This window comes from Saccopteryx leptura, chromosome 9, assembly GCF_036850995.1.
Source record: "Saccopteryx leptura isolate mSacLep1 chromosome 9, mSacLep1_pri_phased_curated, whole genome shotgun sequence".
NCBI classification, from domain to species: Eukaryota; Metazoa; Chordata; class Mammalia; order Chiroptera; family Emballonuridae; genus Saccopteryx; species Saccopteryx leptura.
This window is the reverse complement of record NC_089511.1, coordinates 10832212-10846376: the sequence shown is the minus strand read 5'-3', so window position 1 is coordinate 10846376 and position 14165 is coordinate 10832212. Positions and strand designations below refer to the sequence as shown.

Sequence of the window (14165 nt, the reverse complement as noted above, 5' to 3'; positions counted from 1 at the left end):
TCTAGAACGTATTCATCTTGTATAACTGCAACTTCATACCCAATGAGCAACAATTCCCTTTATCCCCATCCCCTGGAGACCACCATTCCATTTTCTACTTCTATAATAAGTTTGCAGCCCGTATCAGTATTTGTCCTTCTGTGACCAACTTACTCACTTAGCGACATATCTTTCAGGTCTATCCACGTTGTCGTGAATGGTAGAATTTCCTTCCCTTTTCAAAGCTGGGTAATATTCGTTGCATGTATACAATGCACTTTCTTTGTCCATTCAGCTGTCAGTGGACATTTGGGTTGTATTGCTTTGCCTTTGCCCCACTAACTTGCCTGCATCTGTGTGTTTCCAAAGCCTGCCTGAAATGGATGCTCCACATTGTCACGTGGGTTAATTTTCACAGGAACGTGGAGGCTCCCAGGGGTGAAGCGACCCCACCCCGCAACCCTCACCCCTAAGTGGTGGAGCTGGGCTGTGAACTCAGACTCATAGACTCCATGGTACTGCCGCTCCATCAGGGGCAGTCTAATGTCTAACGCCTCAGTTGATAAGGCAGTGATTAAAGTTAACTGTCAACTTCAGTCTCTTCCCAGACTATGCACTGCAAGCCCTTATTTGACACAGGCTTATTTTTTATGTCATGTTTCCCTTTGCAGAAGCCTGCAACTCTTCATTAATCTTTATAATGACTTTGCCAGGTGGCATCCTAAGCCCTGTAAGTAGGTAACCAGCTCAGTTTCAACTTGCTGACAGTGATAACAGGAGGGAACGAGGAAAGAAAATGCCAGATCATAATTATGGTGGTTGAATATTGGACTATTCAGTTATGGTTTTGTTTGCCTTAAACCTCCTTCCCCACCTTTTTCTGGACTTGCTTCTCTGCCCACTCCAGCTATGTGGCTTGGATGAAAACTGGCCGTTATAGATTTCACACCCCTCGCTAGAGTTAACCGTAATTGGGTCAGATGGGTATCTGATTACTTTCCTCTCCTGCAGCCTGGGAAAATCATGTTGCCTCCATCTTGTCCTCCTTTGATTGGTCCACACATGGGCATATCCAAAGCCAGGCCAATCAGAGCCCTTCTCTGGATTCAGAAACTGGGCTAAACTAAGGGGATGTTCAAATACCTGAGGAATGTGTACTCTCTCCACTACAGATGAAGTGGACTTATTCATTGTTTTTGTGATAAACTACACATAACATAAAATGTAACATCTTGACCATTTTAAGTGTACATGGTTCAGTGGTGTGTGAAGTCCATTCACGTCATTGTTTAACTAATCTCCAGAACTCTTCTCATCTTGCAAAACAGAAACTCCATACCCATTAAACACCAATTCCCATTTCTTCTCTCCCCCGGCCCCCGGCAACCACCCTTCCTACTTTCTGTCTTTGTAGTTTGACTACTTTTGCTCCCTCACAGAAGTGGAATCTATAAACCCCGTAGTTTTGCAATCGTTGACACTAAAACAGTGAATTAAAGATGAGAAACTTTACTGAACTGAAATTGCTTATGCTTTATAATCAGTCTACCTACATTACAGCCTAAATGTTTAACCACTGTAAGATTATCAGCCCTTGTTTTACTTCTTGAAGTTTTCCACATGAGTAGTGGTAGGCAGTTTCTTCATTAACCTTCATAATGACTGAACCAGATGGTATCCCAAGCCTTGCAGGTATGTAATCAGCTTAGTTTCAACTCAGTGACAGTGGCTGAACCTGTGGTCCTTCACCAGGGACAGATTTCCCCCCTAGCGACATTAGGCAATGTCTGGAGACATTTTTGGTTGTCACAACCAGAAGGACAGATACCTCCGGTATCTGGTGGGTGGAGGCCAGGGATGCTATTAGACAATCTACAATGCACAGGACAGCCTCTACAACAAGCAACAGTCTGGCCCAAAATGTTTGTTGCACTGGAGTTCAGAAATCCTGATCTATACAGGGCTCTGCATTGACCACAAGTTTCCAATCAAGTAATCATAGCAAACATAATGGAGCTGAAAAGTGCCTCCGATCCTGGAAAAGAGACCAAGAGTGGTTCTAACAGCATCGGTCCACTACCAACGAAAATAGCATACCAGTAAGTTATGTTAAAAAAAGTTTCCTGTTTGGTGATTCCAAAATGTGACCTTACGTGATGCTTTCATAACCTCTTCCTACATTGTACTTGATATTTGTGGCATTTTACAGTGGAAACCAAAAGTGTCCCGGTGTTCCAGTGTTTTGGAACGGTGATGGTCAGGATTCCTTCTCTTAGTTATTATGCAAGAGCACTTTCAAACTCCTGGCTTGCAAGGGGTCTGGAAAATGCATGTCATGCACAACTTTTTCTTTGCAGCAAATAATTCTATATTAGTGCCACCACATAGCAATTAATCTGAAATGTACAGGACCCACATAATGCTCTCTGATTAGCAGCCAACGTCCTGTGATAGAAATTCTCAGAATTCCAAACAATGGTGAGAACATGGTGGTTCATTGTACATACTTGTCTCTCTACCTTTGTGTATGCTTGACATTTTCCAAACTAAAATGTTTAAATATTTTAACAAAAAGATTGTTTCTAACAATTTCCCTTTAATAAAGATGATGCTGATAGAAATATTGCCACCTATAGATGGAAAATATATTGCACTTGTTTTTCTTTGACTTGGATAGTTTGCAAGATCAAAAATATAGGAAAATTGGGCCTTTGCCAGTTGGCTCAGCGGTAGAGTGTGGGCCCTGTGTGTGGAAGTCCCGGGTTCGATTCCCAGTCAGGGCACACAGGAAAAGCACCCATCTGCTCCTCCACCCTTCCCCTTCTCCTTCCTCTCTATTTCTCTCTTCCCCTCCCACAGCCAAGGCTCCATTGGAGCAAAATTGGCCCAGGCACTGAGGATGGCTCCATAGCCTCTGCCTCAGGCGCTAGAATGGCTCCAGTTGCAACGGATCAACAGCCCAGATGGGCAGAGCATAACCCCCCTGGTGGGCATGCCAGGTGGATCCCGGTCAGGTGCATGCGTGAGTCTGTCTGACTACCTCCCCGCTTCTGACTTTGGAAAAATACAAAAACAAACAAACAAACAAAAAAGATAGGAAAATTGGACGGAGATTTGACTTGGGGTGGTGGCCACACAATACAATGTACAGATGATGTGTTGTAGAACTGTGCACCTGAAACCTGTATAATTTTGTTAACCAGTGTCACCCCAATAAATTCAATAAAAAGGAAAAAAATAAGAAATTTTTATTATAATCTTAATCTCCAATTTAGAAAGTACTAACTCTAAAATGTTATTGATTTTTTTTCAGAACTTTCCATTAATATAAATTTCTAGGTACAACTCACATAAATTGTATTATGGTCTCTTCTATATATCAGTAAAACTAATGTGTGAAAAAGTTAACTTGGCCTAGCCTGTTGGCTCAGTGGTAGAGTGTCAGCCCAGTATGTGGAGCTCCTAGGTTCAATTCCTGGCTATGGCACATAGGAGAAGTGACCATCTGCTTCTTCACCCCTCCTTCTCCTCCCCTTTTCTCTCTCTTTCCGTCTCACAGCCATGGCTTGATTGGTTCAAGCATATTGGTCCTTGGCACTGAGGAGGGCTCCATGGCCTAATAAAATTCAAAGAGTACCATGGCTGGATAACTAGTTGGTTAGAGTATTGTCCTGCTACACCAAAGCTGTAGATTTGATCCCCAGTCAGGGCACAAAGAAGAATCAACTAGTGAACATACAAATAAGTGAAACAAATCAATCTCTCTCTCTTTTTTCCTCCCTCCCTCTTGCTTTCTAAATCGATAAATCGAAAATTAAAAATTCAAAAACTCCAAGAGCAACGATTTCTTCTGGGATGACCTTGCCTGGCATATTTTTCTTCTTCATTAATTGTTTCCATAGACAAATAGATAAACAAAATGTAGTATATCCCTACAATGGAATAATATAGTCAACCTTAAAAAGGAGGGAAATTCTGAAATGTGCTACAACATCAATAAAACTTGGAGACATGATGCTAAGTAAAATAAGTCAGTCTCAAACACACAAATACTGCATGATTTCACTAACATAAGGTACCGAGAGCAACTTTACAGAGACACAAAAAGTGGGATGATGGTTCCCAGGAGTAGGGGACAGGGAAAATAGAGTTATTGTTTAATGTGTACGAAGTTTTAGTTTTGCAAGACGAGAAATGTTCTGGAGATAGACAATTGTGATGTTTGCACAAAGTAAGTACACTAACAGCATTAAATTCTATACTTACAGCCAGGGCACATAGGAGAAGCACCCATTTGCTTCTCCACCCCCCCCCCCTCCTTCCTCTCTGTCTCTCTCTTCCCCTCCCACAGCCGAGGCTCCATTGGAGCAAAGATGGCCCGGGCGCTGGGGATGGCTCCTTGGCCTCTGCCCCAGGCGCTAGAGTGGCTCTGGTTGCGGCAGAGCGATGCCCCGGAGGGGCAGAGCATCGCCCCCTGGTGGGCAGAGCATCGCCCCCTGGTGGGCAGAGCGTCGCCCCTGGTGGGCGTGCCGGGTGGATCCCGGTCAGGTGCATGCGGGAGTCTGTCTGACTGACTCTCCCCGTTTCCAGCTTCAGGAAAAAAAAAAAAAAATCTATATTTACAAATGGCTAACACAGTATACTTTGTTATATAAATTTTACCATAATTAAGGTAAATAACAAAACTAATTTGAAGAAAATTTGCAAATTAAAAAATTGTTCGGTTTATGAAAAGAAATAATTTTTGAGAGCTAGAACTTTAAAAATAAAATGCGATTAAAAAGCATCACGTCAGTTCTTTGCCAGTTCTGAAACTGTTCTTTGCAATCGCATTTTCAGAATGTCTCTGAGGGCCTAGCCCTGCACCAGGCACCGACTAGGATAGTGTAGGTACATAAAACAGCCTCTGAGAGGAGGGCAACCTTGGTGGGAAAATTAAGGTGTTGAGTTTGAAACAAGTAGCAGAAACAGGCTGCAGAAGAGTCAACTTTAAATGAGTGTTACAGAGAATAAGTGCTAGGAGTCTGTCCCAGGAGAAAGGTCTCAGTGGAACAAGAGGATGCTTCGTTCAGGTGTTTCCTCTTGCCCGGTGCTTTCCCCTAACTTCAGGGAGGTTACAGCCCCATTGCCAGGTGTGCTGCTGTAGATACTACCCGTGCCCTCAGAAGGGATGTCCATTTACATCTTCCCAGACAAAGAACTTGGAATACTTCTAACCTGCGCAAATCTGGAAGGGGTAGGTGTTGGTCATCCTTTAAAAAACTAATTTTGATTATAGTTTTCCAAAGTTTGAACTTCTTGAACTTTCATGCACAAGTCATGCTCACAAACACTACTATTTGAGAATCTATTCAAATCGACCATAACAAGGTTTAACTACCCTTTCTGTAAAGGGCTTTGTCTTTTGCCAGCCTCACTGAAACCTGGAGTCAAGAGGCTTGAAGTATAATCTCCAGCTGCCATGTGACACCCCTGGGCCTTTGTGAAATAGTGGGGTTTTTTTTTAATTGCTTTTAGAGAGAAAGAGAGGGAGAGAGAGGCATTCCTTTGTTAGTCACCTCGTTGTGCATTCATTGGTTGCTTCCTGTATGTTGCCTGACTGGACACCCAACCTGCTACCTTGTCATTTGGAAGGACGCTCTAACTCAGGGGTCGGGAACCTATGGCTCGCGAGCCAGATGTGGCTCTTTTGATGGCTGCATCTGGCTCACAGACAAATCTTTAATAAAAAAAATACTAATGTTAAAAATATAAAACATTCTCATGTATTACAATCCATTCATTTCCTACCGCTCATGTTCATGGTTGCAGGTGGCTGGAGCCAATCACAGCTGTCCTCCGGGACAACACCAAATTTTTATTGGATAATGCATAACATGCACAGGTTGTTGTATGGCTCTCACAGAATTACATTTTAAAATATGTGGCGTTCATGGCTCTCTCAGCCAAAAAGTTTCTCGACCCCTGCTCTAACTGAACTGACTGACCTAACTAGCGAGGGACAATAAGAGGCTTTTGAGGGTGTTTTGTTTTCACTGCGACAGAATTTCTATCAAACAGAATCTTACCTTCCATCTGCACGGCAGCAACAGGCACTGAGGTCCCTGCTCGGTCTTCCGGGCTCATGGCCCGTCCATAAGATGCTGCAAGGGAAACCGAAGGGCAGCTGGGACCCCAGATTGCAGTGATACAGGAGTAATGGCCCCATGCTGTCACCCAGGGCAGGTGACACTGCAGACAGATACTATCCTGTAGGGCCAGCCAGGCTGTGGTGCCTCTGCTTTGAGGGTTCATTTAAAAGACAGTCCAGGTGCTAAATCGCCTTGGAAAATGAGGCAAATGAAAAAGCCACCTGACACTTAATGAAGAAAAGAGAAAACACCAAAACTGTTATTTGAGTTTTAACATTTTCAATAAGTTGACAAAAGCAAGACTTTATAAATATATCTGTATACAAGCAGTTCTTTCGAAAAACAGTGATCAGAAATCAGGGAAAGTACGTTTGCCTTTGAGCAATTTTTTTCTTGCTGTTTGCAGATTCTCTGCCAAAGAATCCTCAGCGTAGAAACCTTTTTGAAGTTAATTTTCTGGAGAGCCCCAGGCTGGCTGCCCGCCCTTTGCAGGAACCGTGACTATAGAATGTCGCAAGCAAGAGCGCCCCTTACCGGCAGAAATGATCATCGCGCACCAATGCCAAGGTGGCATTTGATTGGCGGGGCGGCTGGGGATGGAAATCTTTAATTTTTCACTGGCTGGACTTTCTTGGACAATGGATGGGTGATAATGTGCATGCGGTCACCTCAGGAAATGAAGGAGCGCCCACAATTTACCCACTTGAGGGAAAAATGTTCCCATGTCTGTTGCAACTCTCCTGGAGTTTTCTCAGCCTCTGGAACAACTTGTGTTGCCCAAAATGAATAATGTTTCACAAACTCATCATGTGAGGAGGAGCCCTAAAAAGATGGCATGTTATTGATTCATGAGTCATTACGTGTTAAATATCTATATAACTCATGACTTCTTCCACAAAAACGTTGCTTTGGAGGGGCCATAGGGATAAGAAAACCCCTCATTATAAGGAAGGGAGATGGCACCAGTGACTAGTTTAGACCCAGCGTATGCCCGGTACCAGGCTAGGTGTCATTCTGTACCCCACGTCTACCAGCTGCCTCCCCTCAAAGACCTCACAGTCTACCTGTGAGCTTACATCATATTTAATTTTAAAACACGCCCAGCCAGCCCTGGCCGGTTGGCTTGGTGGTAGAGCGTCGGCCTGGCGTGCAGGGGACCCGGGTTCGATTCCCGGCCAGGGCACACAGGAGAAGCGCCCATCTGCTTCTCCACTCCTCCCCCTCTCCTTCCTCTCTGTCTCTCTCCTCCCCTCCTACAGCCGAGGCTCCATTGGAGCAGGGTTGGCCCGGGCGCTGGGGATGGCTCCTTGGCCTCTGCCCCAGGCGCTAGAGTGGCTCTGGTCGCAACAGAGCGACCCCCAGAGGGGCAGAGCATTGACCCCTGGTGGGCAGAGCGTCGCCCCCTGGCGGGCGTGCCGGGTGGATCCCCGTCGGGCGCATGAGGGAGTCTGTCTGACTGTCTCTCCCCGGTTCCAGCTTCAGAAAAATACAAAAAAAAAAAAAAAAAAATTAAAAAAAAAAAAAAAAAACACGCCCAGCCAGCGAATATTCTTTTTAGATCCTTCTTAAAACTCTGTGTGGGTGCAGCATCTGTGCAGAACAGCAGCTCATTCCTCTCCTGACATGTATTTGTCAAGAGACTATTGGTAATTCTGAGCACACACTTTGAGGTCAGACCGATCTGGGTTTGCATCCCGGCTCCTCTACTGATTAGCTGTGTGACCTTGGGCAAGTTGTTTAACCTCTCTGGGCCTGAGTCTCCTCACCTTTAAAATGTGGATAGTAAACTCTATGTCACATGGTCGCTGTGAGGATTAAATGAGATGGTATGGGTTTACACGCTGGGCGGAGAGTTTGGCCCAAAAGTAAGAATACATTTGTGTTATAAGTATTTCTGTATGGATGTACTTAAGTGTATTAAACTGGCTTTGCTCCTCAACTGGTGGAGACAAGAGTGTTTCTAAAAGTTTTGCATTTTATTGCTCACACGTTCTAGAACCACTGGAATCCATCATACTGAGGCAAAACCTCTGTTTCCCTGGCTTGCCAGTTCTCGAGAGAGGGGACTGGCTTCTCCACCCCTGCCACAGGTCACACTGGTAAGTTTGTGAGCATGTCTACTGACCCCATGAATTTGACACAGGTGCCAGAATCCGTACACAGCCTGTACAAGTTTGGTTTACGTCAACAACCAGGGCTGGAGAAAGGCCGTGTGAAGGTTTTGGTAGCTGTCTCGGGGGGGGGGGGGGAGCACTTCTGGAGTGCTTCCTCTGCTTGAGGAAAATTGCCAGGATGGGCTTGTCAATCCCACAAATGTACAAGGTTCTTGGTGGCAACTGTGTGGTCTCTTGTAGCCAGAATCCCAACGCTTCAGACCTCTTCATGGTCAAGCTCCCCGAGCCCCTACACCAGCCCACCGGGATCACCCGTGAGCCTTGCTGTGCTGCTGGTACCCCCGCCCCACGCCCAGCATCGGATCCAACGTGTCTGGGGTGGGACCAGGGCACGGAGGGTTGTTAAAGCCCCCGGATGATTCCAATGTTGCAGCCAATATCACCACCCACCGTACGGATGCCTGGTTGCAGTATTAGGGAATACTTTTCTTTCTGAAAGTCCCAGACCATTCAGAAACCGGCTGTCACGCTCCCTCGCGTGGAAACTGGGGATGTTTGTTTAGCACACCTATGGTCTGCGCCTTCAGTTTGCTCTAGAGTTTGATGCGTTTCTTCGGATGCTGTCACTGTCAAGATCAGACAGCCTCTGGGGGAGAGGAATTTCCCTGGCCCGGGGCTGAACCAGGCAGTCCCTAGGGCCGAGGGGTGAGGAAGGAGACGGGGCAGCAGCCACCAAAGCAAGAGTTTGCTCTGTTGATGTAGCTTAATGCTGCCGGCATGAAAAACCAGTGGGGACTTGACCAAACTGGAACTTACCTTTTTCTTCCCCATCGGTAAATAAGGACAGAGAGCAAGGTGAAGCCAGCCTCCCAACCTGCCAGCCAGTGCCTCGCGTATTAACTCGGATAGCAGAGTCGAGTAAAAGGCAACAATAGCACGTTGCATCTTTACAGCTAAAAAATTTTCACCTCCATATGTTTGTTTTGTCTAAATTATTATACCTTGCTGTTGAAGAAACAAAATGCATAAACTCCTTGTCTTCATTAAATAAGCTTAAATATTTGTTGTTTCGGGCGATATTTCGCTGGTAACGTTTGTGGCTTCTCTTCATACAATATGACAAAAATAATTCATTTAAATCATTACGACTAATTCGTAAATTAGATACGATCTTGCGTCCAATGACTTCATAAATACCAGTTTCCCTTAGTTTGGGGCTTTTAAAAATTATTATAGTAAAAAGTCCACATATCACAATAGTGACCATTTGGACCATTTCAGTCATTTAAAAGTATACAGTCCAGTTGTGTTCAATAGATTCACCCTGTTGTGCAACCAGCGAGTTCCAGAACTTTCCATCAGCCCCAACTCCACTTAAGCAGCTACTCTCCATTCCTTGTCTCTATGGCATTCCATCATCACACCTGTTTTGTTGTTTTCTCATAGGAGTGTCAAAAGAATGTGCAATAATTTTTTAATCTGGTCTCTATCAAAAACGAGGAAATGGAAGATTGGAAGATGAACGGACGAGGTTGCGTGCTTCGTGAAAAGCGTGAGGGTGTGTTTGTGGGAGCAAAGGGTATTCCTTTCGGTTTACTAAGTAAGTAAACTGTGTCCACCTGAGAAAAATGCAACCTGAGATTTCACTACAAAAGAAACCACAATGAAAACTGTAACCAATATCTATAAAAGATGAGTGACGAATTTGTGAAAATAAAAAGGATGAAACTTCCAAAAAGGTTTGATTTTGAACGTGTGTAGGTGACGCTGTTGTATAACGTATGTCAATCAGTTTCGGGTTTAAGTGGGATAATACCGCTGCCTCTCTCATTAAAGAGACATTAGAAGGCAATAGTCATTTATCAGACATGTGATAAAAATCCTTAGGCAAGGAAAGATACTCCAACCGTGAGAGCAGTGGACCAATCATGTTTTCTTTGGCCAGAAGCAACAGAAACTGTCTCTAACTCTTACTCAGGAAGGAAGTGTGCTGGTGGGATCTGAGCTAGTTCACAGAAGAGCCGGGTCTCAGGGAGGTTGACACAGGGAGGGACCCTCAATGTGGCAGCAGAGCCAGAGAGCCTGTGGTCAGCCAGGCTCTGCTGTTCCAACTGTTTTGTTCTTTCTTCCCTTTGGCTCAAGACTCAAATTCCAGGAATGGGAGCATCGATGGGCCTGGCTTGGGTCACAGGTCCACCCCCAGGGGGAATATCAGGCCTGGGTGGTGTTATTTGCTCTAGTTCACAAATATGAGGTGATGGCTCAAAGAAGGTCCATGAAGGATAAAAATAGTGATGGAAAACAGAAGCATGTCAGGGAGAGCGTGGCCAGGGCTCCCGTGTGGTGCACTTTCACTGGGGTGAGTGAGTCTGACAGTCTGATGAATGTAAGCAGCCAAAATTCTATGTGAATAAAACCAAACAATAGCAACCACCACCACCACAACAAATCCAAACATGAAAGAAGAACTCCAATACTGACTACCTGGAAATGAACATTTTCCTCCCCCTGAAAATTCATTCATCCAGTGTCTAGTGTGTGGTCCGTTATCAAGCTCCAGTCTCTCTCAGCTTTGAGCATTGCTGCAAACTAGGTGGTCTCAAAAGCCTTCTCATTGCAAAAACAGTGCAGGGGATACGCTCTTTGAGTCACCTTTGCCCACACAAACTTTAGGAGAAGACTCCAAGAGCTGAGGCCTGAGCTGTCATCAGCTGAGGGAGGGAAGGTGTCTTAGGGCAGGTGCTGTCAGCTGCGGAGCTGTTGGAATACTTCCCCCTGGAGAGGGTGGGAAGCCAAGCCACAGTCTCTGGTAGTGGCACCCTCTGGTGACCAGGGACAGCTGCAAACTGTCGGGAAGAAAGTATGCCCAGCTTAAATCCTTAGGATACCCATAGATTAAGAATAAGAAACTAACGATCATTACAAAGGCATATAGAAAGGCAAGCCACTTTGTTTAAGAGTTAGAAGATAAAGTATAACAACAAAAAAACGTATTTAGAGTACCACACCTCCCAAATAGCAGGTGTTGGAATTGCCAGGTACCAAATATAGAACAGATTCATAGTCAATGGTCAAAGAAATAAAGGATACAATGACAAAGATGAAGACCAATAAGATATAATCAGAAACAAACAAGAAGACTTTAAAAATGGACCTTCTAGAAATTAAAAATATATATATATTTCTTCAAATATTTTTAAAAACCTAGAAAGGATGGGTGAACAGCTGATTAGATGTAGACGAAGAGAGAATTAGTGAACTGGAAGGTAAACACACAGTAATCACCCAGAAAACAGCACAGAGTGACAACAAAGATAAAAATATGAAAGGCTAATAAGATAAATAAAGGATATAATTAGAAATTTTATAATAGATGTCTCTTTTGAGTCCCAAAAGTAAAAAATAGAGAGCCTGAAGAAAAGGCAGTATTCAATAATGGCTGAGATAGTTCCAGCATCTGTAAGAAAATATAAATACACAGAGCCAGAAGCATAACACATCCTAAACTGAATAAATAAAAAAGAATTTATGATCCAACCCATCTTAGTGAAAACAAAGCACATTAAAAAAAAAAAAAAAAAGGCCTGAAATAGGACGAGAGAGAAAGGATGGTGCGGGTTGGGTTCCAGACCACCACAAAGACCGAGCATCACAATACAGTGAGTGGCAATCATTTTGCTGGTGGGGGGTCTTGCTTTCAATTTGTTAAAAAAATGCAATACCCGTGAAGACCAATAAAATGGAGCTCAAGAAAATGAGTTATGCTTGTATCTGAAAATGAAATTGCCAAATTATGGCATGAAACCATTAAAGCCATTTTGTCACTTCCAAACAAGTGCAATGACCTCCTTGGTAAATGAATTAGAGTCCCCCCCCCCCCCAGAATGAGGGCCTTATAAAGCTTTACAAGAAATTCTTGAATTTTGTTTTTTTGCTAAGCAGAGAATAGATAGATCTAAATAAATGCAAAACCTCATTCAAAGTTAAGCTCCTTATAGCAGACGTCATACCATGGCTGGCAAGCTTTTCATGAATGAGAACGTTGATATTAATGAAAAATAATGCAAAGAGAAGGCAGCCTGACCTATTAACAAAGTGCCTGTTCCGAAGACTCTAGGACGTGATAGCAATATCAACCTCAGACCATGCAGGTGAGCAATAACTATGCCGTATTTGAACTAGCAGAGATTTTGCTTAACTATTCAAAAAACCAATGATGACTAGCAAGCGATGCTTAGAAAATGTGTGGTACGTAAATGAAGAGGTCCTTGATTATTTTTTTGTTTGTTTTGGTAATTTCACAAGAGAATTTTAAACATAGTAAAGCTCTTACTGACTTTTTTTTAATTATTCATTGATTTTAGAGAGAGGAAGTGGGAGAGAGAGAGAGAGAGAGAAACATCCTGTTTATGTCCTGACCAGGGATTGAACTAGCAACCTTGCATATCCAGACCATGCTCTAACCAGCCGAGCTAGCCAGCCAGCATTCTTATTGGCATATTAGAAAACCATTTCCCAAATATGCCATGCAATGTGAAGAAATATTTTCCGGAGGAAAAGCAACCAAGTGGACTAGAAATGTACCCATCGCTATCTCCCAGGATGAAACTTCCAGCGTCCCAGAAGAAATTTTCAACTCCCCATGTTTTGAGCATGGTGGGCGGGCTCAGGGGCAGCCGGGAGCAGTCATCAGTGAAAAAAAAATGGCTCTGAGATTTTGGAGTCCACATCCAATCTGAAAATCCAGGACTCTCCGACAAAGCTGCCATAACTTGCTGCACTTTCAGATTTCCTGTGACTGAGAGTGGGATTTCCTAACCTGGCAGAGATATGGAGTAAAAACAGAAAGTGACAGGTTGAGACACTACATGTTTCTTGCTGTCACAATCCTGGATATGGAGCCCTTGCAGTAAGGTTGCAAACAAATTTCCTCTCAAAGATAGAAAACTAGTATGGCTGTTATTTTACCTGTAAAGAGTTAAATAGTAATTTTAGAAATTTTGATGAATCTTTAAAAGTTTTACCTAAATGCCCTGGCTGGTTGGCTCAGCGGTAGAGCATCAGCCGGGCGTGTGGAAGTCCTGGGTTCTATTCCCGGTCAGGGCACACAGAAGAAGTGCCCATCTGCTTGCCCACCCTTCCCCCTCTCCTTCCTCTCTATCTCTCTCTTCCCCTCCTGCAGCCAAGGCTCCACTGGAGCAAAGTTGACCGGAACGCTGAGGATGGTGGCTCCATGGCCTCCACCTCAGGTGCTGGAATGGCTCCTGCCACTATGGAGCAACAGCCCCAGATGGGCCAAGCATCGCCCCCTGGTGGGCATGCTGGTGGATTCCGGTCCGGCACGTGCGGGAGTCTGTATGACTGCCTCCCCGCTTCTAACTCTGGAAAAATACCAAAAAAAAAAAAAATTTTTTTTACCTAGAGTGGATGGCCTGCATTGAGCAGCCCAGAGAAGGTGACAATTTAAGGCCTACTGTTCATGAGGTCTGCTGAGGAGACAGAGTGTTTCTGGCGGCCTGCACGCACGTGGCTTTTCATGCAGGAATTAAGAGGAATTCGGAGGCAGTTGGGGTCTCATGCACCAGCCTCAGCATCCGACTCCTAAAGAGCAGCCCCGTGTCTTTTGGCTCAGTCATCAATTCTGCTTCCGCCCCCTGTAAAGACAGCACAAGGTCCAGGCTGAGAAACACATACGTGGAGATGGTTCATCACCCTGGAGCTGGAAGTTCTGCCCCTGCCCTTTGTAGGTGTGTGGTGTTAGGCAAGTGACCTTCCTGCCCTGAGCTGCCAGGATACCATCCGGAAATCTCAGGTCATTCCTCCATCTTGGTAGGGTGACTGTCAATCATAAACAAGAAAATGGGCAAGCTCGTTGAGACCTGCCGTGCAGAACATACTGAAGGATTAAGTTCCACTTCTCCCACTGCCAGCAAGCTTTCCC

The 14165-nt window shown here is 44.5% G+C and overlaps 1 long non-coding RNA gene across 1 annotated transcript; it reads left to right on the top strand.

The window, feature by feature from the left end:
* The first annotated feature begins 6580 nt into the window (after positions 1 to 6580).
* Positions 6581 to 9872, top strand: LOC136381560 (uncharacterized). The gene is made up of 3 exons (XR_010747074.1): positions 6581 to 6677; positions 8107 to 8209; positions 9671 to 9872. It is a non-coding gene; the product is annotated as an uncharacterized lncRNA (long non-coding RNA).
* The last annotated feature ends 4293 nt before the right edge of the window (positions 9873 to 14165 follow it).